The sequence below is a fragment of the Protopterus annectens genome, chromosome 1.part0, assembly GCF_019279795.1.
Source record: "Protopterus annectens isolate FY-2018-M chromosome 1.part0, PAN1.0, whole genome shotgun sequence".
Taxonomy (NCBI): Eukaryota; Metazoa; Chordata; order Ceratodontiformes; family Protopteridae; genus Protopterus; species Protopterus annectens.
The window spans coordinates 1,657,368,364-1,657,395,710 of record NC_056725.1 but is presented as its reverse complement, the minus strand read 5'-3'; positions in this window follow the sequence as shown (position 1 = coordinate 1,657,395,710).

Sequence of the window (27,347 nt, the reverse complement as noted above, 5' to 3'; positions counted from 1 at the left end):
TTTTAGTGGGTGACAAAATTATTCAAATTCAGATGACCATGAATATGGACAACAGTGAAGTCAAAGAAAATAATTTCAAGTTTCAATGGACTTTGATTTGAAAAAAAGAACAGCCAAAACTGACACTTTTGAACTCCTGGAGGCAATTTATCTATCTATCTGTCTATCTATCTATCTATCTATCTATCTATCTATCTATCTATCTATCTATCTATCTATCTTTGTTTACCAGGAAAGTCTAATTGGGTAATATCCATTTTCATTGGAGGCCCAGGGAGAAAAGCTGCATTTGCTAACATTGTATTATACTAAGTTCCAGTTAAACACAGAGTAGTTACATTTCTATTTACATTTATATATAAACAGTAGTTACATTTATACATTCTAAGATTTTACAGAGGTGGATGTTACTAAAGAGAAAGTCCATGTGCAACTTAGTGGATTTTATGTATAAAAATTGTTTTGTCATTTCAGTGAGAGGTTAGAGTATGTATTTGGAGAGTACTGTATGATGAACACAAAGTCTTAACCATGTGATGAGCATGTGCAGGGCCAGGACTGGTTAAGATTTTGTTTAAGCAATAGTTTCAATCTATTGAGTTTGTCAGAAAGCTTTATTTGTGTGTGGATACTATTCCAAAGTTTAATAACATATTGGGATTAGAGTGAGTCTCCTGCAACATTAATTGACTTATTTGTAAGTAATAAGAATTTGTTACTAGAACAGAGGCCCCTTGCTGGACAGTAGGGCAGTAATACATTTTGTAGTGCAGGCCATTTTTCTGGATAATGAATGAATTTGTGTGCTGTAATAAGTTGCAAATATGTTGGGTATTTGTTTAGTTCAGGCCAGTTTATAAGCATTGCCTCCCCCTCCCACACCTATTCTAGAAACTTTTGAAAGGAGAGAAAAGGTATAGTAGAATTTTTTGTTATTTAAAGACTTCTAAAATAAAATCAGTTGCACTTAAAACTATTGAAAGAACAGTAAACTAAAAACATTATAGCTTAGGAAAGTTTTCTAAGTTTAATTATTTGGTACATCAATTAAATGAAGTTTTTACTAATTTACTCAAACATCTGTGCCTGTGGTTTATATTTTATGTTGCATTTCAAAAAAGTAGATTTTGACTAAAATGCTACAATGGTTACAATAGTTTTTACGCATTGCACATAACTAAACAGTATTTGCTTTTTGTGAATTATACTTAACATCTACATCCTTACTTGCTGTATTACTTTTACTTAATTGAAGCTCATGGTTTCCATATAAATCATTATTTAATAAAAAAAAAAAAATCTTTCACTGTCGCTATTTTTACCTTCAGTGGGACTCTTTTTCTAGGTTATAACAATGCATATGCCAGCTATGTCACAGAAGGAGACTATGACTTGCATGAGCAACCAACCATCTCTTCCAGGCATGAAAATAGTTGCACTATTTGTACATGTGCTGTGTGCTGCACAAGAATTACCTGTTTCTATTAGCACATTCACAGCAACATTATATGCATGTGACTGTATATTGCCGTCTTTCCACACATGATGTCAGCGCTTCTTAATGTGATCTTTCCACAACAACCCAGTGTCCCGCTTTCCCACTCCCACCCTGGTAGTCAACTAACCAGACTGCCACCCCCCCTTTACAAATTCCTGGATTTGCCATTGGCCTGTCCTTAAGGAACATTTCTATATGCACCAGGATTTCACTAATCACTCCATAAGTTATAACCCTGATTTCACTCATCTTGCACATAACCTTACAGAACTAATGAAAGTAAAGGCCATACTAAAGGCTAAGTGGTCTGGGGAAGTGAAGGTCATGTCTTAGTTTCTCAAGAATATTTTTGACAAAACAGAAGCATATTATGTTAAACATGAGATCATTTTTGCCTAGGAGATTCAACAGTATTAAGCATTCAGTTTTCTATATGAGCTAAAAACTTAATTTCATGGTGAAGAATAAAAATACTATAGATGAGGAATGTGAATGAGCTTTGGATGGACTCAGGTAATTATATGTTGGATAAGCCTCATTGTACAATGATGGCTCATTGCCATTCGAAAACATGCATGCTGATTTTACAGCTCAAGTGGTGTGCCCATTGTACATCAAACATATAACAATAGAAAAATCTCCATCTACTGAAGTACCATTGAGTGTTCAGACTTTTCTATTGGGTTATGCTTAGATGGTAGAGAAAATACAAGAAAAATCAGCTATGCTCTGCATAACCAAAGAAACATAAATGTACCTGATTTTCCTTGTATTTTTGTGCTGTGCCTCCTAAAATCTTGGCAGACTTTCGTACCTCTGAACTTTGCAGATTTTCACAGAATGTCCAGATGTTTGCCTCATGAGCTTGATCTGTTCCTCAAAAATGTTTTTTTTCTGACAAACCACGGAGGACTGAAGTCATTAAACAAAGACAAAAATTTTTGGTTTGGGTTACATATCCTTTCAAAAATTGTATTTCAGGAACTTTCTAAGTTTATAAGAGCAAGAGATTGAAAAGTTGCCCCTATTTTTGGATCTTTGAGTCCCACATTATGTTGTGCTTGGTTCAGCCTTCTTGCACACTAAAAGAAAAACAGCAATGGAGGCTCTCTTTTCTCGTTTGCTTCTTCTGCACTGTACTGAATGTAACATGCAAAGTGTGGGAACATACCTTCCATGCACATGCACAGTACATCAGCAAACACTACAGTGCTGTTATACAGACATTATTTAAGAAATGTTAGCAATTTCTTTCTTAAATAATGTCATTGTAAAATAGCAATAACCCACAACTGGGTGTGGGTATCACAGGATTAACCCAAACTCAGTTGTGGGTTTTTGCTAAATTATAGAACTTGCTTCATGTTCAAGGGTGAGCCTAAATACAAACAATAATGCTATGGTCACTCAGTTGTTGCACTTTCTGCTGTCTTCTCCTCCTCATTTGAATATAAAGCTATGACAAGCCATGAAAAAGATGCTATTGACTTTTCCATCACTAATTGCCTTTTGTACTAACTTAAAACATGATTCTGATATGTGAGAATTGACATGGATATTAAACTTAGGGGTGTGGGAGCATTTTGACTGCCTAATCTAGAGGTCTCTCTGGCTATTGCAGCAGAGAGATATGTGGGCTCATTCAGTAGGTTACTGTTTTCCTAAGGCTCTATTAAGCATGGACAAAAAGCTGCAAACTATGAGATTCTACCGGCAGACAGACAGAAATAGTGTCAGCTCTTCTTATCAAGGAGTCAGAGATCTTAGAAGCTGTCTTAATCAGGAAAGCTAATATCTGTGAAAGCTGCCTTTATGAGGCCGAGAGACAGAAACAGACAGACAGACACAGACTGCAAAGGCTGTTTGAACTAGAGAAAGTAAATAATCATATATACTGTAAGAAGCCATAACAGAATATTTTGGGGAAATAAGTTGAGTAAGAGAGACTGCAGTACAGCTGTATTCTAGTTTTTTTTTTTTTTTTTCAATAATAGTTCTTTATTATTTTCACTTGTTAATACAAACATTCAACAGAGAAATACAGAGGTAATATCCAGACAAATCTTCTATCAACATTCTAGCAACACATATACAATATTTACATGAATGCTTCCACAATTAAAATAACATACATACAAAGAATTTACATCTACAAAGATAGGTTCTTGTAATAATATATCCTAATAGGGTTAGACATTATATTTATAAATAGCAATGGAGTTTTCTATGATCAATGCATTAAGCTAATATAATATTGAAAATTTGTTCCCAAATCTTCAGATTATTTGAATGTTTACTTTGGTTATTGATAACATATTTGTGGGCTAATATATGTTTTATCGCTAAGATCTTAAAATTGTCCCAGGAAGTTTGAGATGGGTTCAACCAATTTGTAACTATATATAGTTTCATTAGCAGGAAAATATTCATAAGTATGATCATCTGGGATCTAGATAGGTTATTTGGAGGATATGTAATATCATAAATTCCCAAGACAGCATTGAAATGTTGAAGTGAAACAAGACTTTTGTTGAATGTGTTATGTGGATCTGAACCAAAACATGTTATCGCTAAGCTGAAGCAAAAACATTATTAAATATTTTAACAGTGAAGAAATCAAAGGTTTGTTTTGAGTTTTCTCTACTATTTCTATGGCACAAGGTTTCAAGCAGTGACCATAACTTTGCACTGAGTATCTGTACAATTAATGTAATGGCCCATAAAAGACCTTGTGATACTGACCCCCAATTGCTAGAGGCTGTAGATCAGTGCCCCCTATTTACTATGATCAACACCAAGGTTGCTAAACCTTCGGGAAAAGGCCAGTCTCTAACATCATTGACCTTCTTTTCAGAATGAGAAATATGCAAGACCTGTTTTTCACACATCTGACAATCAGCGGTGGCTCCAGGTTCCTTTTATTGACAGGCACCACTTGGGCAGAGTAGCTAGCTGGTAGGGACATAGGATGTAGAAAAAAACACCAAAATACTAATAAAGTATAGAATGCATGACAGATAGCAACAACTCAGTCATAATCCATCGTTAAAAACAAAAGACCACTTTCCTTCAGAAAAACTGAAAGCAATAATCTTACAAATCCTAGAAATATTCACAAAGCAGAAAAACTACTAATTTGTCAGGGTCAAGGATTACAGTTTGCCTGAACTGTTTGTATGCTATAGAGTAACAAGTCAAGGGTATAGCTATCAATATAACAGAGGCAGATAAATACCACATACAAAGACATTTTTTTGTATCAGGAGAAATTTTATTTATTGGGTTATCTATTTATCCATCTTTCTTTCTTTGTTAACAGGGATCATCCAACTGGGTCATGCAAGAATCCTTTTCAGTGTTGTTCCAAGGAGAAAAGCTCATGAAATAAAACAATGTATGTTGCATGAAAAAATATTAGAAGTGGAAATAGCAAAATATCTGCAGTCAATAACAATTTGATTGATTGAATATATACAACATTTACAAATAAAGTAGGCAAATGAAGATGTAGAAGTAAAATGTAGCAGTATATGTTGATTTGCTTTAGAAGTAGAGATACAATATAATGTCAGATTTAAAGGATGTCTGAAGGGATAGATCAAGATAGGGACATAAGTGGGAATGAAATGAAAGGAAATGAAAGGCAGAGAGTGTAGCATGAAGTAACATGGAAGGAGTAGAAGAAACAGTTTGCGGGAAAAGTAATGTGCGAGGTAAATACTGCATGGGAAAAAAGTAAACGTGAAGAGGAGACTATGGCTAGAAGACTTTGTAGAGGGAGTCTAAGATATAATAAAGTAAAAGATCTGATGTAAGAAAAAGAGAGAGATGTAGAAAAGTAAGGCTAAACTGAGAGAGCAGCAACAAGAACAGATCCAAGAGTTATTTAGATTGTTACTGAAATTGTTAAAAGGAAGAAATGTTTCTTATTGTTTAGGGGAGTGATTTCCGTATCTTGGATATGGATGTGGGGTAGAGAGAGGGTTTCTGTGTATATTATAAAATGTTTTGAATGAAAGTAGCTTTGCTTCAGAAGAGAGAAGAGGTCTAGACGGGATATGCCATTGTAGCAAGTGATTTATAGAGAGACCTTTGACAGGAGAGCAATGTAAATTATGGACAAGCTTTAACTACAAGTATCAAACGATGCTAGGGAATTCAAGTCAATTTATTTTCAGTGTTAAGCAATGGTGGGTGGAACTGGCATCTTTGTAGCAAATTTTGCAATTTTGTTGTAGCATTGTTCAAATTTTTTTGGTAAGTATTATATTAAGGTTTGTAAAAATGAGGGAACCATATAGTAGGGTAGGGTAGAGAGTAGCTAGGAAGACATTGCATTTACATGAGACTGAGCAGACCTGTGGCTTCTGAACAATCCAGCTACCACCTCCTTAGAGAGAAAAAATATCATTAACCCAAATTCAAGAACAGAACGTCTGACGTATTTATAATCAGTGTTGCATTGTAAAGAAAATATATTTTTTTAAATAAATACAGTACTTGTTGTCAACATTCAAGATAAACACGCACATCCATCCACTGCATATGCTGGTAAAGTAAATACAAAGTAGTTTACATGTCTGTTAATAATAATTTGAATTAGGTTTAAGAGTGGTCAGCTAAGAACTCCTGGAATACAATGATACTACTGCCACCCGAGGAAGAATGTGAGAGAGGTTCTGTCAGCACTTGAATTAAACACTGGAAGCATTAAAACATGCCCTTCAACTAGCTTATTTTGTTGAGCATTTACAACTACTGTTAAAGAGGTCAGAGCTGCTCTGAGAATGCAAATCAGAGTAATTTAAGCAAAAAAGTCAAAATGAAAATAGGTTGCAGAAGCAGTGCCAGATGCCCAAAGCTCACATTACTACTAATCAATTTACATGGAAGTTTAAAAATATTTCCTTGTATCTAGCACAATTCATATAATGGGGGCTTGAAGTGGGAAAAAAAACAACTCTATGATCACTTTACAGTGGCAGGTCCATTGAATATAATAGCCATATCCACTTAATGATTCTAGTAGATTAAAAAAGAGTTCAAAGATAACTGAGATATAGTGGCAGCCATAATTTATTTATTTATATCTTTTGTTGACTGGTTAGTATCACTAGGCCAATGGCCTCTTTCCAGGGGGTAGATCTGACATAGTTTTCATACTGACTGGGGGAAATTTTGCCAGGGCACCTAGGAACTATCCCTACTCTTTTTGATTTTGATAAGCGCCATGAGATCTTTTGCATCCACCTGCGCTACTACAAATTCAGGCAGATGGGGCCTTGGTTTAATGTCTCATCTGAAGGACAGATCACTCAGGAGTGCAGTACTCCCCCATACTATACTGCACTGCCAGGGCTGGAAAATTGTTCCAAGTATCTGGTGTTGCAATAGAACCCACAGACTTCTGCATGAAAGGCAAGTGGGCTACATGTTGAGCTACTGAGACTGCATATAAGCACAGCCTAATTTTCTAACCCTGATGAATACAAAAGTTGTACCAAGCACAGAAGGCATTATAAGAGATCTGGGAATACAGGTTGACAGCAACCTCTCTTTTGACCACCACATTGCCACTGTGGTCAGAAAGTCCTTCTAGTCTCATTACTAAGGGTTAGGCATCCAGGAAGAAAGAGGTCAATGTCTCCCTCTAGTCTTCCCTCATTAGGCCAATCATCGAGTACAATGCCCCATTTGGCATGTACCTTACTAAACACCTGCAACAACTGGAGAGGCCACAAAAGTGCCTCACAAAGAGGATCCTAGGCCTTAAACACTTGTCCTATATGGACAGACTCAAAAAACTCCAACTATTCTCTATCTCATATCGCCTACTTAGAGGAGATCTCTGTTTGACTTACAAAGCCATGTCTGACCCAGCTCTGTTAGAAATGCTACACCTAAATAAATCCTAATCCCTTCACACCACATGCTCCAGAGACCTCAGCCTCATTACCACAATCAACAACACATGCTGGAGGGACAGGTTCATAACCCAGAGACTGCCCATGCTATGCAATAGACTTTCCAAACATGTCAAACAGAGTACCTCACTGGCCCTTTTTAAGAGAAATCTTGATGAATGGATGGAAAAGAAATTCACCCCAGGGATCACTCCAATGGCTCTAATCGACAAAGGCATTGGGAACTAAGGTCAGGTGGTATGATGCCAGAGTAATCCTATGGGCTAGGCTTGTAAAGGCTCCAGGGCCATTAACCTAGTACACACCTATGAACATATGAACCTATAAGCAAATGCAGCAACATGAACCATTTATTACTCATTTTTTCTGATTTGCTGAAATAACACCAATATAAATAATTTAAATCTAAATATTTGGGGGTAGCACTGTACCATGTTTTGGAGATCAGTGTAATGGTTAAGGTGTTTACCTCACAAGGGCAAAATACAGGGTTTGACTCTTATCTCTGAAAGAAGAACTTGATTAAGCTTAAAGTGGTCCACAAGGGCAGCTAGCCTAGTACTTATCTATGAACCTCTCAACTTATTTGCTCAAGCATTGTGAACATGGCCAAAAATAAATTGGGGTAAAAGCAAGAACATTTTTTAAAATATTAGTGTAATTCACTTAAAAAGTCAATAAAGCAACATATGTTGCATCAATATACATTTTCTGAACAAGAAAATCAAATATGTTGTGTGGAACAGGACAAATATTTGAACCAAAATCAGGGAATTGCTGCAAAAATAGGGAGAGAGATGAGTGGTATGGGTAGCACTCAAAAGGAAATGTCTGGATACAATAACTCATTCTAGAATTTGAATACTTTTTGGATGTACGGGGCATTAAACGATGCAGTTATGATTTTCTGAATATCTTTATAGCTGTCTATGAGCAAGTCACAGCAGAAGGCTTTAATAATTTGTTGTTTTAAAGACTATGACAATTAAAATTGAGTCTTCTTCATTTTCAGACAGTTTAGTATGGCTTGACGTTACTACAACATCCACAGCAGCAGCAAGAAACATAAGTAAAGAAGCTGCAATCAGCTATCCCCTCTACCATATTAGTAATGGGTGCTAATCCTAACCCAAATGCTGCCCTTTCCCTAAACCCTAACCCTACACCTTAACTTAAGAAAAACCTTCCTGTATCACTGCCACTACAAAACATGTACTCAGGCACAAAAACACACACTAACATCACTACACCTAACCCTGACCCTAACCCTAAAATACACACACACGCACACAAACATAAGAATCCTGTCCCTCACTTATCCCCTGACTACCACACATATACACACACACACACACACACACACACACACACACACACACACACACACACACACACACACACACACACACACATAAATGCTCTCACACATGACAATTCCATTAACCTTTCTCAATGAAACAGTCCATTAATATTTTGGATGTTTGACTATCCATCCGTTGATATTAAGTATCACCCTTATCGTTTACAGACCAAACTAACATTCAATCAACTCGAAGGAAGCTGGTGGAACAAATGGGCAAAATGTGGAACATTTGCTAACAACTAAAGACAGAACTCACGACATAGAAGGATATTACTTTATACTTGTTTTACCACATACTCAGTTCTTCAAGCATTTGCGACTCTTGAAAGAAGCAACACAAGCTGCAAATCTCCAAGGTCCCAGATGGGCAAGCTAAGTAACCTCTCTAAACAAAACATAACCAACTCTTCTCAGCATCAAACAATCAAGTCGAGCAATACAGGTATTTATTTAACATTTGTTGACCAGGAAAGACCCTTTTTTCAGCAGAGACCTGGGGAGAAACACTCCAGACACATGTCTTTGCAATGGGGGAGGAAACCAGAGTACCCAGAGAAAACCCACATAAACGGAAGGGGGACATGCAGGCAATGAACAGAAGGCACCCCAGCTGAGAATCAAACAGGGAACCTCTTACTGTGAGGTGACAATGTTAACCGCTACAGCACTGTACCACCCAGGTAAGAGCAGGCTTGTAACATTATGAATATGATACCATCCATAACATCAAAAAGCAAAAGAATTAAATAAGCTACAGCCATAGAAAAACGTACATCTTCAAAATGTGGAATATTGTGCTATCTTTCACAGTGCGGAACAGATGGGTAAAATGTGACACATTTATTCACAACTATGAAGGAAGTTAACTCCATGATTAAACTGTGGACTTTATACTTATAATAAGTTCTTTGATACTGCTAGTATCGCCTTACTTGCCAGAACAGTTACTTGGTTAAAACGTAACATTTTCCTGTTACATTATTTATATAAAAAAAGTTATACAGCAGTTGCAGTATATCATGATTTACCACACACACTGTTCTTCAAACATTAGACCTGAGAGAAAGTTGAAAAAAGTCCAGGGCCATCCCCTACACACAAAAATAAGCAAATTATTTTCATATTCTCTCTTAGCATCTCAAGTTACAAATTTGCATTGACAAAACTTCCTTTCTTCCCTTCTCAGTTACTATTACTTCATTCTAGTCACTACATTAATATTACTTTGATTTTTGACCCCCATGCATGCATGGTACACACACATACACACACACACACACACACACACACACACACACACACACACACACACACACACGCACACACACGCACACACACGCACACATACACACACACACTCGCACCCATCAATTACAGACCCTTGCATGAATGTGCACCATGGATATTTGTTTCAGATGATGTCAGAACCATATGGTGCAACTCCTCTCTCAACTTCTTAGCTCAAGAATTGGAATAAAATCAGAAACGGCTTTTAAATATTTATCTTATATACTTGACAAGTTGCTAGAATAACAAGCTTTGCATTGTCAAGCATTTTCTGAAGGATATAAAATCTGAAACTCTCATGACTGTCATTACCTAGTGACTGCAATCTGCAACAATGAGTAGTATCTGAATAATGGTCAAATGTGGCCTTTGGCAGAATAAAGAACCAGACTCCATACCTGCAGACATACCAGTATCCCATTACTTGGCTGTCTCTCTCCATTTACCATAACACACTGTTGAAACATGTCAGTATTATAGTATTTTTTACTTCATTTTAGAAATGATCAAAGACATTTGGATTTAAATTAAAACTTTTATTAAAAAATTTAAAGCAAAGACACTGATAGCTATTTGATGAACAAAACACAACACTCTGATATTGAAAACAGACAGCATGAAAAGCAGTAGACTTACTTTCCTTTGAAACTCACATTTATTGAAAATGCATGTGGCAACCATTAAACTACAACAGGTGTGCAGGGATTCAATGTCAAATAGCATACAGTAAAGCCCTAATTATTGGCTTGTTTGGGAATTCAAAAGATAAAAGTATATTGAATTTACTAACTGCTTTGGACAGACTACTGGAATTAAGAAGATCTTTTTAGGTGGAGGCCAAGAGCACTGTCTGGTAAAATTACTTTGTCAGACTTATACTACACAAACAAAGGCTGAGGGAATCAAAAACTATACTGCTGTAGCCCAACACATTGCATTTCACACCCTTGTGCCTGCAAAAAAGTTAAATTCAAAATGCCTTCACAGTTAATTTTTTAACATTAAAATTGCAGGTTTCAGGCTGTGCAGTTTGCTCACAGAAAAATAAGCACATTGTCAACAGTCAATGAATCAAGGATACCAAGGATTGTATCAAAAAAACAATACTCATATGATGAAGCTCAAGGTTATTATAATTGATTCCTTCATTTACATCATATCTACTCTGGGATGCAGGATACATACACACACATACACACACACACACACACACACACACACACACACACACACACACACACACACACACACACGTATGCACTTGTACATGTGCATGCACATATAGATGTGACCATCAATTACAGTCCCTTGTTCAAATGCATACATTCAGATGTCTGCTTGAGATAAAATAAATAAAAAAATACATAAATGATGAATGAGAACTGTATTTCAGCTCACTACTGTGATAACCATACAGTACATCTCATTGCACATAGCTCTGTCCTTCCAACCTCTTAGGCTAAGAATCGGGGCAAAGACTTTACAATCAGGAACAGATTTTAAATCTTTATGTTATATACTTAGAAAGTTGCATTAGCAAGCATTTTCTAAATGCCTAACATTAATTAGTGACTATAATCCACAACAATATGCCTGAAAGACACAAATTTTAAAAGGAGTGTTTTGTCAACTAAAGAAATTGTGGATAGTAATTAATAAATAGTCGAAGGATTTTACCTGTGAGGTGAAGAGGGCACGAGTCAAGTGGGATAAGTTGATCCTTCCACTAGAACAAGGTGGTTTAGGATTATGTGACCTGAAGGGATATTTTAGCGCTACACAGTTATGCATAACACAAGCAGAAAGCTAAAATTCAAAGTGGAAAGAGATGATGAAGAAGCAGGGAGAATTTTTCAAGCAATAATGAGTAAGTAGGATTTTGTATTTAGATGCTTAAGGAGAATAACAACAGTTGTACAGAATATTATAGCAATAACCCACGCCTGGGTGTGGGTAATGCTGGATTTACCCACGGTTGGCGTGGTTTGGTCCCGAGGGCGAAGCCCGAGGGACCAAACAAAGACAACCGTGGGTAAATCCAGCATTACCCACACCCAGAAGTGGTTTTATTATATTAATGACATTATTTAAGAAAAGAAATAATTACTTTTCTTAAATAATGGCATTGTATAATGCCTCTTTGCTGCCCTTCCGCAGCTGTCTGGTATTCGCGGCAGTTCTGATGTACTGCGCATGCTTACGCAGTACATCAGAGCTGTATAAAAGCAACGGAGAACGCAAGATCTCCGTTGCTTTACTGTCGCGCTATGTTAAATGGGTTTAACATGGCGAGACAGCTTTAAAATAAGCAACGGAGATCTCCGTTGCTTATTTTAAAGCTGTCTCGCTATGTTAAACTCATTTAACATAGCGAGACAGGTTAAAAAAAAGCAACGGAGATCGCAAGATCTCCGTTGCTTTTTGCACACTGTGTCGCTATGTTAAAGGAGTTTAACATAGCGAGACAGCTTTAAAAAAAGCAACGGAGATCTGCGTTGCTTTTTTTAAACCTGTGTCACTATGTTAAACTCTTTTAACATAGCGAGACAGTGTTTTATACTAACGGAAAAAGTCCGGGCGACCGGACCCTTTTCCATTAGTATATTGAGGGATTTACAATGGGCACGCTGGTTGGGCTGGCCAATCAGCGTGCACGTTTTAGAGGAGGAATTGTATAATATATTCATTAAGAAGTTGATGTAATGTAAGAAATAAGCCAACACAGGAATGGAGAAAGGAAATTCTGCTGATAGGGATGACTGCGATTAGGGGTACAGGGAATAGACAAGAGGGTGCTAAAATTTACTGGAGGAAACTGGCAAATGAACCAAGGCATTGTGAACAAATGATTAGAGAGGGAAAGGTTATAGAATGAGAAGAGGCCAAGGAAAACATTCGGACTGTAGGCGAAAGACTGCCTTCATTGTCAGTGATTGATATCAGAGTATAGACAAAGAGAAAGGGATAGGGGAATCCTAAGTGAAGGACCTGCAGTGGTATAGCTTTTACTTGAAACTTGAACAGAAGCCACTGTTAAACATTGATAATTAGCAGGGCATATAAAATATTGCATGATAACTGTAGGAATCAATCAGAGGAGGTTAGAAAAGATTGAGAAGAGAGATTGGTAAAGCAATTCACAAAGAAACAATGGAAGAACATATGCATGGCTCCCAAATATGCAACAAAAAGTCTGGAAGATTTAGGATTTTTGCTTTGAAGTGTTTGCACAGGCATTTTTGTATTCCAAGCTGACTCCAAATAATTTTTCCTCAGGTATATGGGAAATGTTGGAAGTGTGATGAATAAGAAACTGATAACTGGTAACATATGTCTTGGAGGTATAATGAGTTGGCAGACAAAGTCCATTGAACATGTTGGAGAAACAGAAAGATGTAAGTTTTGTAAAACTGAATTGGAAACAGTCACACATCTTGTTGCTGGTTGTGACATACTAATGGTAGAAGGACTGTATACTGAAAGGCATAATAATGTGGTGAGACTGTTGCATTGGGGATTGTGCAAACATTATAAGACTGAAGTAGGTGAGAAGCACTGAAAACATGAACTACAAAGCATTGTAGAAAGTTATGAGGGTTATATCACATAGGATTACCGATTACCAACAGCTCAAAAAATAGATGCCAGAAAAACAGATATAGTAGTCCATGAAAAGAAATATCAGGATTTACAGGCAGAGACAAGGCAATATGGAAAAAGAATACCCAGATAGTTCCAACAGTAGTAGGAGCAATGCGTCTCATAAAAAAGAATTTACAATCATACTTAAATATGTTACCGATGCATGTACCTCCATATACATTGCCGAAGGACACATTGCTGGTGCTGCAAAGAGCACTTCTGTCTAACATCAAAGATTAAAACAATACTAATTTCATGAACTTTAATCATACTTTAACTTAGGAATGGGGTTCATTCCCATCATGGTATAAGAAATCCAAAAGATTTGGAGAAATTAAACCAATATAAAAGAATATGTGATGTATAATGCCTGTAACTGTGAACGAGTTAATATGATTTGTCTCCTTTTATATGAATATAAGTTTTCCTATGTCACCAGTGGTAATTCAATAAAGGTGTTAAAAAAAAGAATTCTGGGCAAAACCAAAAATTATTGGAGGTGGGGGACTAAAGGGACAAATTTTAAATACTATTGTTTTATCTGTTAACCTAATAAACCCACTGGACAAAGTGTCCCTTTTCAAGGCTGACCAGAGAGCTCTGTCTGAATGACCGAATCACAATCACACTGTAGGCAAATGGAGGAGGGAGGAGTCAGACCCTGTACCTTTGACCACTGGAAGTGATTCATGAACAGATCATAACCTTAAGTGTCTGACAACTCTACATTACTTAAAAGTTTAGCAGAACTATAACAGGTGTTGCATGAAAATGCAATTAATGAATAATGTGAACTATGAAGCTCAGTGACAGAGTTACCAAAAAAGGAAGAGATGGAAATTTTGTTGTAGAGGGTTAAGGCTCCAAACCATTAAAGAACTACCCCAAGGGTATGGGGTGTATGGGGTTTGATTCTTTCTACTTACATCTGTGTGATTCTGAGCAAATCACTTAATCAGAAACCCTCTCTCTAACTGGGGCATTTCACCCATCCACACACACTAAAATCTAGTAACTGCCACTTTTCTAAAGCCACTTTCTCCCTTCACCAAACTAGCTGCATAAAATGTAGTAATGGACACCTCTACTTCATGCAATTACTCAATCAGAAGGCATTCAAAAAGCAAACTAAAGAGTCAGCCATGCTTGTATGGTGCAGTCACATACAAATGCACTACCCTTAGTGATGCTCTAAGCCAAGTCTCAAGCATTTTTACTATTCTCAAGGACTGGTGCACTTGGGGGGGGGGTACTACTGTCATTGGCTCATTTAGCACAGATCAATGTTTAATCTGTTTCACTTATTTGGTACATTCTGCATGAAAGGATGTTTTTGATTATATGTGCATAAAAAAGGTATATGGAATTTCATACTGATTTGAAATGGCATTGGGCCCTGCTCACCTCCTTTATGCACGGATGCCTATGATTATTGTTTTTCATGAGTATGAATACTTAAGTGATGAGTTCATTCTTGTATATGTCTGCATGTGAACATTTTGTTTGTTTTATATGCATGACTTGCTATTTTATACAGACAGTATGCAATTACTGCATGCAGAAACGTGACATAATACTGCCTGAGTGATAACGCTAACTACTACAAGTATATGATGTCTCAAATATTTGTAAGTAGAAAAGTTCTGTCTTGCAACCCCATGCAACGACCTTACACGATGTCTCATTTGATATTATTGCAGATGCATCTTTTTTTGTCTGCAAAGTTTTTATCTGTATGTCCTATTTGTAGGTTTCTTGGCATTTATTTCTGATATAAAAGAGAAGATAAAACAGATGGATGAATAGAGAGCCAGAGAGGTAGATGGATTGAAAGACAACCAGAAAAATAACTAGGCAGACAAGTAGACAGAGACAGGCAACTGTACTCTATGGTCTTTGCAGAGATTACAGTGCTGTTCTATGATCTTATACATTGTTCTATGTCCTTGTATCACTAACAGATGTTCTACATATGCAGTTCTTTGCACATAGTTCTGTTTTATGTCGCTCCACCATATAGTACATGCCCTAATGGTCACTAAAGGAGTACTTGCTAGAATGGGTGAATTTGACTGACTGTCATTGCTCAAATACATCAAGATATAGAAAGTAATGTCTTTTGAGATAATTGAGACAGTCGCTAATCAAATTCTGTATGAACACTTCTTGGTTATTAAGTCACACAGATCCATAGATTGTTTGGTTTATGTATGCTATAGTATGCTCACCTGCATATCTGGCCATTGTGATACAAATATACTGTACATGATTTTTTTCTTCATGTTAAAACTCATACCTCTCAACTGTCCAGATTTTCACAGAATGTCCAGTTTTTTCCTTATATTTCTGGTCTGTTCCTCATATAATTTGTAATTTTCTGTTTTTTTGTGGCAAATCTGTGAGGACTGACCACTAAGTAATGACAGGCATTTGAGTTTCAGACTGCACATTTTTCAGAAAATGCATGGTAGCACAAGAACTTTTATTATAGTAACTTTCTAAGTTTATAAGTGCAATATTTAAAATTTACAATTTTTCAGGCTTTGTCCCCTCCCCATTAATTTTGACTTTGTCCAGATTTTTTGTGCTAAGAGGTTGAGAGCTATGGCTTCTTATTTTAAGTTTATTGCTGTACTATGCCCCTTTTAGCCATTCAAAACATGCAGGCAATCTGATTTTCTTTGGGGTTGTTTTTATTCTGTAGAATATATGAAAAAAGTCATTGTTCTTACTTAGATCATTTTTTGACTCTCATATTTGTATCAATTATTAGCATGCAATGGTATAACAATGGTCAGAACAATATGTTTAGAAGTTTGGATGTTACTGCCATGCCAGTTCTGCTGAAGTTGGCTGTCCTTTCAGTTGTTACATGTATTATGATGCTCAAATGGTCATATCATCGAATTTCATTTTCACGAGATGACAATCGCGAAAACAAAATACCCGAACAGTAAATTTTTCGCAAAGCAAGTAAACACTTGCCCACACTTCAACAAAACACACACTATAGTAAATAAAACCCATCTAGGTAGGGGGCTATGCCCACCACACCCCACAATATTCTCCAAACTCCCCCTAACTATATATATATATATATATATATATATATATATATATATATATATATATATATATATATACACACCAACTCGGGGATCGCACTACAGTGTAGAAAAGAGCATGTTGGGCAAGTGTTAACTGGGCCTGGAAAAAATCGCCGTTCGGGTATTTTGCTTTCAGGATTTTCATCTCGTGAAAATGGAATTCCATGATATGACTGAGTATTAGAAGGGGATCCACTATGATATTAGAAATGTATTTTCAAAATCATCAAAAGTAGTACCATAATCATGAGTAACATAAATATATACCGTTTTTGTTCTTTGCATCAGAGAACTTTTAGATTCCCAATAGTTTATCTGAGTATATGAGGTGATCAATGCAAGCATGCTTTTAGTTCTTATAATACATATATTTCTCAGTGATATAACCTTTACCAGCACTGTCTTACAATGTTTTAGATTTTTTGATTGGCTAATTCCTGGAGTGTTTTTTGCACAAGATTGCATGTCATGTATCTGCATGGGCTTTCAATGTGAGATCCTAAGTTGATCCTGCAACCCAAGGACACATATACTATCTCAGCGTTGATATGGCCCAGCAATCCCTAATGGAAAAGGGCAGATAGAAATGCAACATGCAAAACTAGACTACAAGTGATCTTTAATGTCAACAGCTTAGAAACAGCCTATGGACCTATGAACCTATGTGAGTGGATTGTTTTATTTATTTTTAATTGGACCTAATTCAGTCTCAGTTCTAGAGCATAAAGACAAAAGATACATATCATTATATACAGAGTGACTGACAAAACACAAGATACATATTATATATATATATATATATATATATATATATATATATATATAAATATATAAACATTAAGAGTTGGCATGTTGAAAGAATCACAATGAAAAGTAAAGTTAGAGAAAGTTATGTAGAGGAACACAGGGTAAGAAGAGGTTAAGTTATATGACCAGAGAGAAAGAAATGGAGAGCAGTTACATTTCCCTTGAGTTGTGAGAAGTGCTTTTAGTTCTGTTAGGAAACTGAGATTAGAAGAATGATTTTTATAAAAAGAGGGGAGAAATTCCCACAGATTGTAACCAAGGGCTGAAAAGGCATGACTTGTGCACTGAAGCTTAGTCTGGGGGATTTGGAGAAGAGGACCTAAGTAGTTAAGATTTCTAAGGTTGTATGTTGTTGCACCACTAATTATTTTTAAGGTTAGTGGTGGGAGTCAGGATAGATTAGTGATGCTTCAAACTGTCCTTGGGTGTATGAGCAGTATGTGTATTTGTGTGCTTATGTCCATGTACATAGGTTCATAGGTTCATACTAGGCTATCTGCCCAAGGGCATTTATAAGCCTAGCCCATAGTTATGTGGCTTTCGCCACCCCTTTAGTTTGAATAAAAACTATGCCTATCATTTTTCTGTGCCTCTGTCAAGCAGTGACACTGAAGTAATCCCTGGGGTATATCTGCGATCTCCCACACATAAACATTCATGTGTGTGTGTGTGTGTGTGTGTGTGTGTGTGTGTGTGTGTGTGTGTGTGTGTGTGTGTGCCTGCATGCATGTGTGCTGTGATATATGTATGAGTACTTGTGTCCTCTGGTGAACAGAAATGTTTTCTGACATTATTTTTATCCTATTCAGGGTCACAAGTGAGCCAAAACCCACTCTAACACTAAAGAGGAGTAAGGGAGAGAACTAGCCCTGGAGAGGAAGCTACTGGATCCCAGTTTTCTGTGGGTATCGATAGAACTTAATAATGTGTTGGAAACTGAGAGCCATAATCATATAGTCTACAGAAAATGGCAAATCTGTCTGTCGTTGTTAGCACACAGCTAGCCTCTAAACAGTATTGTAAAGAACTAGTTGTAATAACAGGACTGAACGTTCTACGTTACAGGAACATTATATTCTCCAATGTAGCTCTTTGACAGTGACTCATAAACAAATATTTTTTAGGTGTATTCCATCATGGGAGCAAGCTTAGCATATTTACACTGGAATGTAAGTATAGAAACCCCAATATGATGATTATAATGATGAAGTGCAATAAGGTACTGTTGAGAATAGATATGACAGCCATGTCCCCTGGAGAGAAATTTTATGCACTTTTGCGTCTGTTTTATAACACAGTACTGTTAACATGTCTCTTCAAAATCTGTAGTTTTATGACCCTATGGACAAGATGGTTGCTTAATGATTCTTATAGCCTGCCATGAATAAAACTTCCTGGTGGATTTAGTTCAAACTGGACATAAAACGCCCTAAAATATTATATGGCATCATTAGCCGCTGTTACTTCTCAGTTTAATTCCAAGACATTAACACATTAGGATAAAACATTATTAGACTCTGATGTTTTCCCTATTGGAGATAATGTATGTCATGATATCTGATTTTTGTGATATGTGTGATCAGAGATAAACTGGTGATGTATGTATAAACTTAAACGGATTATATCAAAATGCACAAGGCAGCATTTAAACTGATAGCCATTATGGAGCTGACTGTAAACCTGACAATGCATATGTTACTATGCTGTTTAACAGTGTGTGCCTAGTATGGAAAATAAATGTAACAAATTTATACACAGCAGATCTGGTCTTCCAAGTGTCGGGTGTCCTGAAACATAACATGAAGTATGATATGGTGGCAGCAGTGGGGTCAAATTAAATCAGGAATTACAGCAATACCATGAGGAACAGAAGACTTAGAGTACAGGTGTTTCCCTGGTTAACTTCAGAGATTAATGACAAAATGAGATCCATAAATGATGCATGGAAAGCCTGGAAGGCATACCATCATAATGTACACCTGGATCAAACCTACCTTGATCTCAGAAAAGAAGTGAGAATTTAACTTAGCCAAAGCTAGTTATTTTAGACAGAAACAAGAGTAGAAGTAGTCTAAACCTAAGTAGTTCTGAAAAGAAATGAAATAACTGAACGGTGCTCTGTCTAACTCACAACAATCTATCTGTCATGCCCTCTCCAGGCTCTCCTCCTTTGCTACTAATTACAGACTAATAAAAGTGCGGCATTCTCCAAGCTGCATCCTACTTTTCTAAAACTGGCTTCAGATAATGTTGCTAAATCCCTTGCTCATATCTTCAATTGCTATTTATCTCTGGCATCTATACCATCACCCTTCAATGACACATACAGTCTCCCTCTACCTAAAGTCTCTTCTCTAAGAAAAAATGAAGGATTGCAGACTCATCTTTAATCTTTGCCCAGTCACGAACATATTTGAAAAGCTCATATATAAACAACTACTAAGACATATTGACAGCTATGGATTGCTGTGTAATGTTCAGTATGGCTTAAGAAATGCCTTCAGTACTTTTACAATACCTCTTATCTGCATCTGGCAAAAGGTATTGTGACTTGAATGAAGACTGCATAGCTGTAGGTCTTTTTGGTGACATCACTTGGGCCTTTGAAACTGTAATCCATAACATCCTTCTCAAGAAGCTAGAAGATTAAACTTTGGTGAAAAGACAATCTGCTAGTTCAGAAGGTATAACAAAACAGATAATTTCAGGTTTGTTTGAACAATATATTTTCCTGTATTGGACTAATGAATATAGGTGTACCTCAAGGATGAGTTCTTGAGCCACTGCTACTATTCTTACTTGTCAGTGAACTTCCCACTGAATGGCCACACCTAAAACTGGTTATGTATGCAGATGATCCCTCAGATTTATGAAGCCCGTTATAGCGTGCAGGAATAGTTAACGAGCTATTTTCAGCAATATGGCCGATGTGCGATTCAGGAACGAACTCCCGGGGCGTGCACATGAGCTCTTAGGCTAATCCTACATGGACCGAGCCCCTGTATGCAAATTACTCTCATTTGCAGGTGAAAACCATGCAAATGAGGGTAAATTGCATTCCAGGAAGCAGGCAGCTGTCAGGGCAGGACGAGTGCAGTCTGCAGAAATATACTCGGTTAGTAACCAAGTACTTTTCTGCAAACTACAAAACGGAGCTATGACAGCTCCAAATAAAGGCTGCATATCATTGATGAAGCATGGCAATGGCCAAGTAGAAGGCCATTTACAATGCAAAATGCATAAAAAATAAAAAAAACAACTTTTAAATTCCTTTTGCCAATCTTGCCTGTTTAAGCGTAGGGCAGCGGCACGCAAATGGGATTGAGGGGAAAATAATAAAATAAACCTAAAATAAGCATTCTAACTAAAAGCAGTATTCAGCCATGCAAGTCAATGGCAGGCCTAAGACAACCTGGACAGTGAGTAATGGTTGCTAAGGGGGGAAGCCCAGTGTGGGACATGCAACTATGCATTAGCAGGCAATCCTGTGCAAATGAGGGGAAGGATAGTGAATCTCAGATTTCCCCTGGGTGTGAGGCAGGTCCCAAGAGTGTAAGAGTAAAAATAGCTGGGTGCAAGACTAAGAGATAGGTGACATCATGGGCGAATGTGTCAGGCATACTGTAATTGGATTGGAGCCCTGTGGCTTGGGACTGCTCTTAGCTTAGCAGAGCTATGCTAGAGGTGTGTCCAAACTGCCTAGCACTCCCTACAAAGTGTAAGCGGGTGCGTGCGCCATGCACTGGGTTTCACAGGAAGAAATAGGAAATTAAACCAGGAAATAGCAGCTCTGTGCACATATATGCACTCTGTGCAGCGCACACACAGGCTTAAACAGGGAGGCAATGGGATGGGAAAACAGCAGTAGGAAGGTAATCAAGGAGCTGCCAGGTTAAATGTATCAGAATCAGCTAATTACACAGCCATCAGAGCAGCCCAGCCCAGAACACCACATTAAACCAAGCAAACACCTACCCCCCTGGTTTTTCCACACTCTACACCACCGGTGTATACAAATGGGGAAATTTTAAAAACAAAGCTACAAAATGAGAAGGGCTGCAGCAGGCAAAATAGAACAACATGTGTAAGAGGCTTAGGGTGGTGTGGATGTCAATGCTGCCAAACAACCCACAGTGAGGAGACACAGAAGAGTGTACAGACCCAGGGTAACCTACCAGGGTCTACATGAGTTAGAGATAGTGGAGCACTATAGGGTGGACAGAGACCTCCTATAGCAAATCATTGAGCTATGCAGGCCACACCTGGCACACCACAATGGCCGAAGGGAACCCATCCCAGTGGATACCAAGGTATGTGTAGGCCTAGGTATACTAGCCACAGGTATCTCCCAAACCACACCTGGGGATAACATGGGAATCTCACAGGCATCAGCATCCAGAGTATTCCACCAGTTCCTGGATGCCATGTCAGCACATTTTAGTGAGCTCATATATTTCCTCAACACACGTGAGGTGTTGACCCACAATATGCGTCTCTTCCACCAAATAGCTAACTACCCTGGGGTAGTGGGTGCTACAGACTGCACGCACTTATGCATCAAAGCAGCACCTGGTGAGCTGGGTAGGGCCTACATCAACCATAGGGGTATCCCCTCCATCAACTGCCAGGTCATATGTGATGCCCAGGGCATTATACTGAATGTGTGTGCTGGCTGCCCTGGAAGCTATGACGATTCACACATATGGCAACTGATGCAGCTGTACCACAGATATGCTGATGTGGACACCCCCTACGGTCACCTAGTGGGGGATGCTGGGTACCCACTGGAGCCATGGCTGATGTCACCCATCAAAAATGCACACACACATGAACAACAATGCCATAATGAGGCACACGCACAGGCCAGACATATAATAGAGCATGTGTTTGGGATGCTCAGGTCACGGTTCTGGTGTCTGGACACATTCGTTGGAGCCCTGCAGTATTCATTAGCTACATGTACCCAAATTGTAATGGTATGTGCTATGCTACACAATATGATGGTGCAGAAACTGCTGCAGCAGGAACAGCATGGGGCAGGGCCACACAGCCCTCCACCAATGCCAAGGCCTGTACAGGCACAGAGTGACTCAGAGGAGGAGCAACCTGAGTCTGCCCCAGTAGGCAGAAGGGGGTGTGCCAAGTATGCTCTGGCCTTGGCAAAGAGGCAACGCATAGCATATGCACTGACACAGTAGGGGCCCAGGGAATGACACTTCTCTCTGACTCACACAGACAGTAAAAGGGATGCCAAACATGACACTGCCTGTGCCCAACCATGTATAGGGAGTGTACTATGTGCATCCGACATAGGCAGCCCTCCAGCACCATCCTCAAGTCCAGCACACTTTCAAGGTAAGTCAATCAACCTATCAATTGCCAAACAGAGTAGAATGTGTTTTTACCTGTAGCTATGGTATGGATGTGAACATGCAAGGGATTTGGGTGGCCGGATGTCAAGGCAGCAGGGAGTAGACACCCATAGTGGCATCATGAGATCTGTAACATACTGGAGTCACCATAATAGCCAGTACTACACAGGGTGACAAAACCCACTGCAGGAAATGTCCATAAGAGCCACACATGCCAGTCAGAAAGGAGCACATGCCCAACAACAGTCACAGCCAGCAGGACAGGTGAAGACTAACACAAACAAATGCTGTACTATGGCCTCTGAATGTGCCCTATGGGTAACCCCTCCCCCAGGCCAACCCAGACAGACCGCAGCAGGCCAGGCAGTTGGATGTAAGTTGCAAAGTCTAGGAAGTCAGAAACTAATACGTAGGTAAACAAAGCTAGGATCTGTAGTACACTGGTAAGTCTCTAGCCAGCAGGATAGGTAAGACTACAGACTGAAATGGAGTACCTGACATACCAGTAAAGTCCTAGAAAATGTGTACAAGTGTCAGGTGTGCCCTCCCATCTAACATACACTTAGAGTAACAGTGAGGTGTGCCCCCCTCCACTCCTGTGTAGAACAGTAGAAACAGTCAGGTGTCACCCCCCACTATGCAGAAATGTAGCAACAGTCAATGGCAAATGACCAATGGATACCCTTGAGACACAGCATGCTACCCGTCGGTGTACAACACAAAGGTCAGCACCACAGTACAAACTACCTGGATATGATCCACACATGCAACTCAAATGGCCATACTGGCCATGCTCACACACTTAGAGCAATGAAGGCAATGTCAGTGAACAACATACTGGGAGGTCATACTAGGCATGCTCACACACTTAAACACATGAAGGCCATGTCTGCAAACACCAATGGACCAGACGTATCTGTAAGTTGCAATACTCAGTGCGGACACATGTCAGTATTACACCACTCCTGCCTTGCACACACAGTGGATAGGAATACAGACAAATATGTAGGGACAACACACTATAATAAGTCACAGGTACATGGGCATAGATGTGTGGAAGAGGGTGACCATGACAAGGAGCCATGCAGCCCTGTCCCAACTGGCACACAGCCAAAGGGCCCCCATCACATGAGGTGTGGCTGTAACCCACTGCGGATACTAGCCACCAGTACCTGTCAGCATGACAGACTATGTGGTGCACGTGCCAGCTGTGCAACAAGACTGTACAAGGAAGTAGCCATCTAGTAGCTATATACACGCACCTGTGAGAGATGACCCCATGTGTGCCCACATGTGGCATGTCAACCCCTACATGAATGGGCTATGGCCCATGCACATACTGCCCTCCCCATAGCAGTAGTATGCCAAGCGTGCTGAAGTCATCCAATGTGAATTACACCTTTGGGAGAGCTATAGCTCAGCAATATGAATGGTGTGTCCCATAACTGCGTACTGCTGTCGTGACAGAGTAGTTATGCAGTAGTAGTACTAATCCCAGACTTGTCAATTGCGTGAGTGTGTATTTGTGTGCATGCCTGTCTGTCTCTGAATGTGTAGAGGGAAATGATTGTTAGGTTACTCACACTCCTTACAATACATATATTCAACTTTGGCAAGGCTGCTGATGTCACTCACCTAGAAGTGCACCTCTGGGAAAGTGACAGCCCAATAATCACCATAGCACGTTCTGTACCTGCGTACTGCTGTAGTGTGATTTAGAACTGTGGTAGTGTTCCATCTCCATCTATGCTAGTTCCGGATGTTTTGTGTGTGTTTCAGTGTCTGTGTATGGAGCAATGCATTATAGGCTACTCACTCACAGTACATTACAAATGCCCTACTTTGATAGTCCTGCTTATGTCATTAATTGTGAAATACACCTTTGGGGAAGATGCATTTCAATAAAATCTGTGGCACATACTATAACTGTGTAGTGTAGTAAACTAGTTAGGTGGGGGTTCTACTCCCAGACATGACAGGTGTGTGTGTGTGAGACACACCTGTGGGCAATGTACAAGCGTTTTGCTAAGTTCATTTATGGTGGCCCTACTATATATCACAATGTCAACCATACAGGGATAACAGATGTAAATAGCTGAGAGGCTGGGGTGCAAAGCCATACCCATACATGTGACATCAAGGCCAGCCAATCACAGTTAGCAACCCAACTGTGCCTTCACATGTGACTCACAATGGACATACCATGCCTGACAACATGCCCTGCATAGACAGATGACACTGACATCAGGAAATGCTGTTAGCATGCTATCAATGTAGGTGCAGGGTACATCTGCTGACCAGTAACACTCTCTGCCACAGGTGGGCAAGACTGGCACATCTGATGATAAGCTGTGTTCACAGCATGGTCCAGACACCCCAGGTACAGTTCCACATGTCACTGTACATGTATGTGGGAGGTGTGCACATCCTAGACACCATCCAAGTCATGGACTAGGGAACACATACATGGCAAGTGATGCATGGCATTGGCCACACACAATAGTCACCCAGGTGACTGGATGACAGATGCAATACCCACCTGTGTGGGAAAATGCAGAAGCTACAGGCCTGTGCCACAATGCAGACCATTGACATGTGGCCTGATGTCAAGGTATACCCATCGCCTCCCCTTGTATAGCCTACTGGCACTGTTGGCCACCACACACCTGTGCAAACACCCATGCATGTCCGAACTGGCACCCTGTGTGTTCGTGTGTGTGTTGTATGGTGCGTATGTCCACATCCACATGCACTACTCTCCTCAGGGCATAGTGAAGCATGCCACCTAATGTCTGTCACCCCCTCATACTCACTGCCCATAGAACCTCCATATGACCCATGAGGTACATGTGTCCCCTGCACATTGATGTGTTGTGGCAATCCCACTAGTGATGAGTTGCACTCCTGGCCCTGCCAAGTGTGTTAATATGTGTGTGTGTCCCTGTATGAGTGTGCCTGTGCTGATGCTGGCATCTGTTCATGCAGACAGCCACATGTACGTCACCTACTGTAAATCTACCGCATCCTGTTGCAGGTGTCACTCACCATCACATATATGTTCTGAGTGCTCCCCACCAGATAACCCATGTGGTGCATCCAATATCAGCATCGAACTGTGATAGCACTACATAACTGTCGGGGGTTAGATACCCTGTGCTGGTAGGTGTGTGACACAAACATGCATCAATTTTACCCTCCCACCCCTCCCTGACATGTATTCACCTCTATCTGCCTCCCCCACTCCCTCTCTGGTGGATGTGGAGGCCCACACCTGCATTGCTTAGGCAGCAGCATGTGTAACTTAAGTGATGCTCATGATCAGCTAATGGCCTCTGCACAAATTGCAGCACTTCCCTAGCTGTTTGCATGTGGAACAGGTGTGGTAACATTCCCATAGCCAATTGCATGGAAATGCACTCCAATACCTGGGAACATCCTGGTGGTGTTGGCTCTTGTCTGTCACTGTGAGCAGGAGCTAGAACTGTCGATTGGCAAACAGCATTTCAGTTGGGTTGGGAATTTACTTCTAACAACATACACTGTGGAAAGAGGGCAATAAACAGGAGGGGGATGCTCCTGACCCGACTACAGACTGCAAGTGCTGCTATACTGCATATGGAGTAATGTTGGATTAACAGTGTTTGTCTGGATATGCCTGTCATACATGTCGCAATACCTGCCATGTCAGTTCCATGTATATCAGGAATCCCCATCTGCAGGGTCATCTGCAGATTGGGCACTGTTGTGCCTTTGGTTTCATGTGTTAGCCACGATACATCTATCTGTGGAATGCAGAAGGTAGTGTGAGGATTGCAGTCTGTTGATGGTGAAAGCCATGACAGTTACTGACTACATATCCCTCACTGGACATATGTTGCAACAAACCCTGTTACAATGGTAGATTAATGAAGGTATCACAGCAACATGTCTATACTGGCCATGTGTATGTGCTGTCAGCCACACCTCTGTCAACCTTTGTACATATGTCATGCATGAAGTGGTGCATATGTGCTGCACACCGTAAATAGTGTCATCATATCTGATAACAAGCCAGTGATATATCAGAGTGCTACACATGTCATGTACAGTAGGGCTTACATTTAATGCCATAATCTGGACATTTTGTGGATGTTTGTACAGTACTGAAGTCTGTGCAGTTATGGTGAATGTCGGCAGTGTGTGTATTGTTAATATGTACTATGGCCTGTGTACAGACTGTGATAGATGTCACTGTTCTAGCTCTCCTTCTATCTGATGTTACATGCTGCCCCCCATATGCTACCATTTTACCTTACATGTTTGTAGGGCCATACACTCACACATGTCCCATACCACCGACAGCTATCA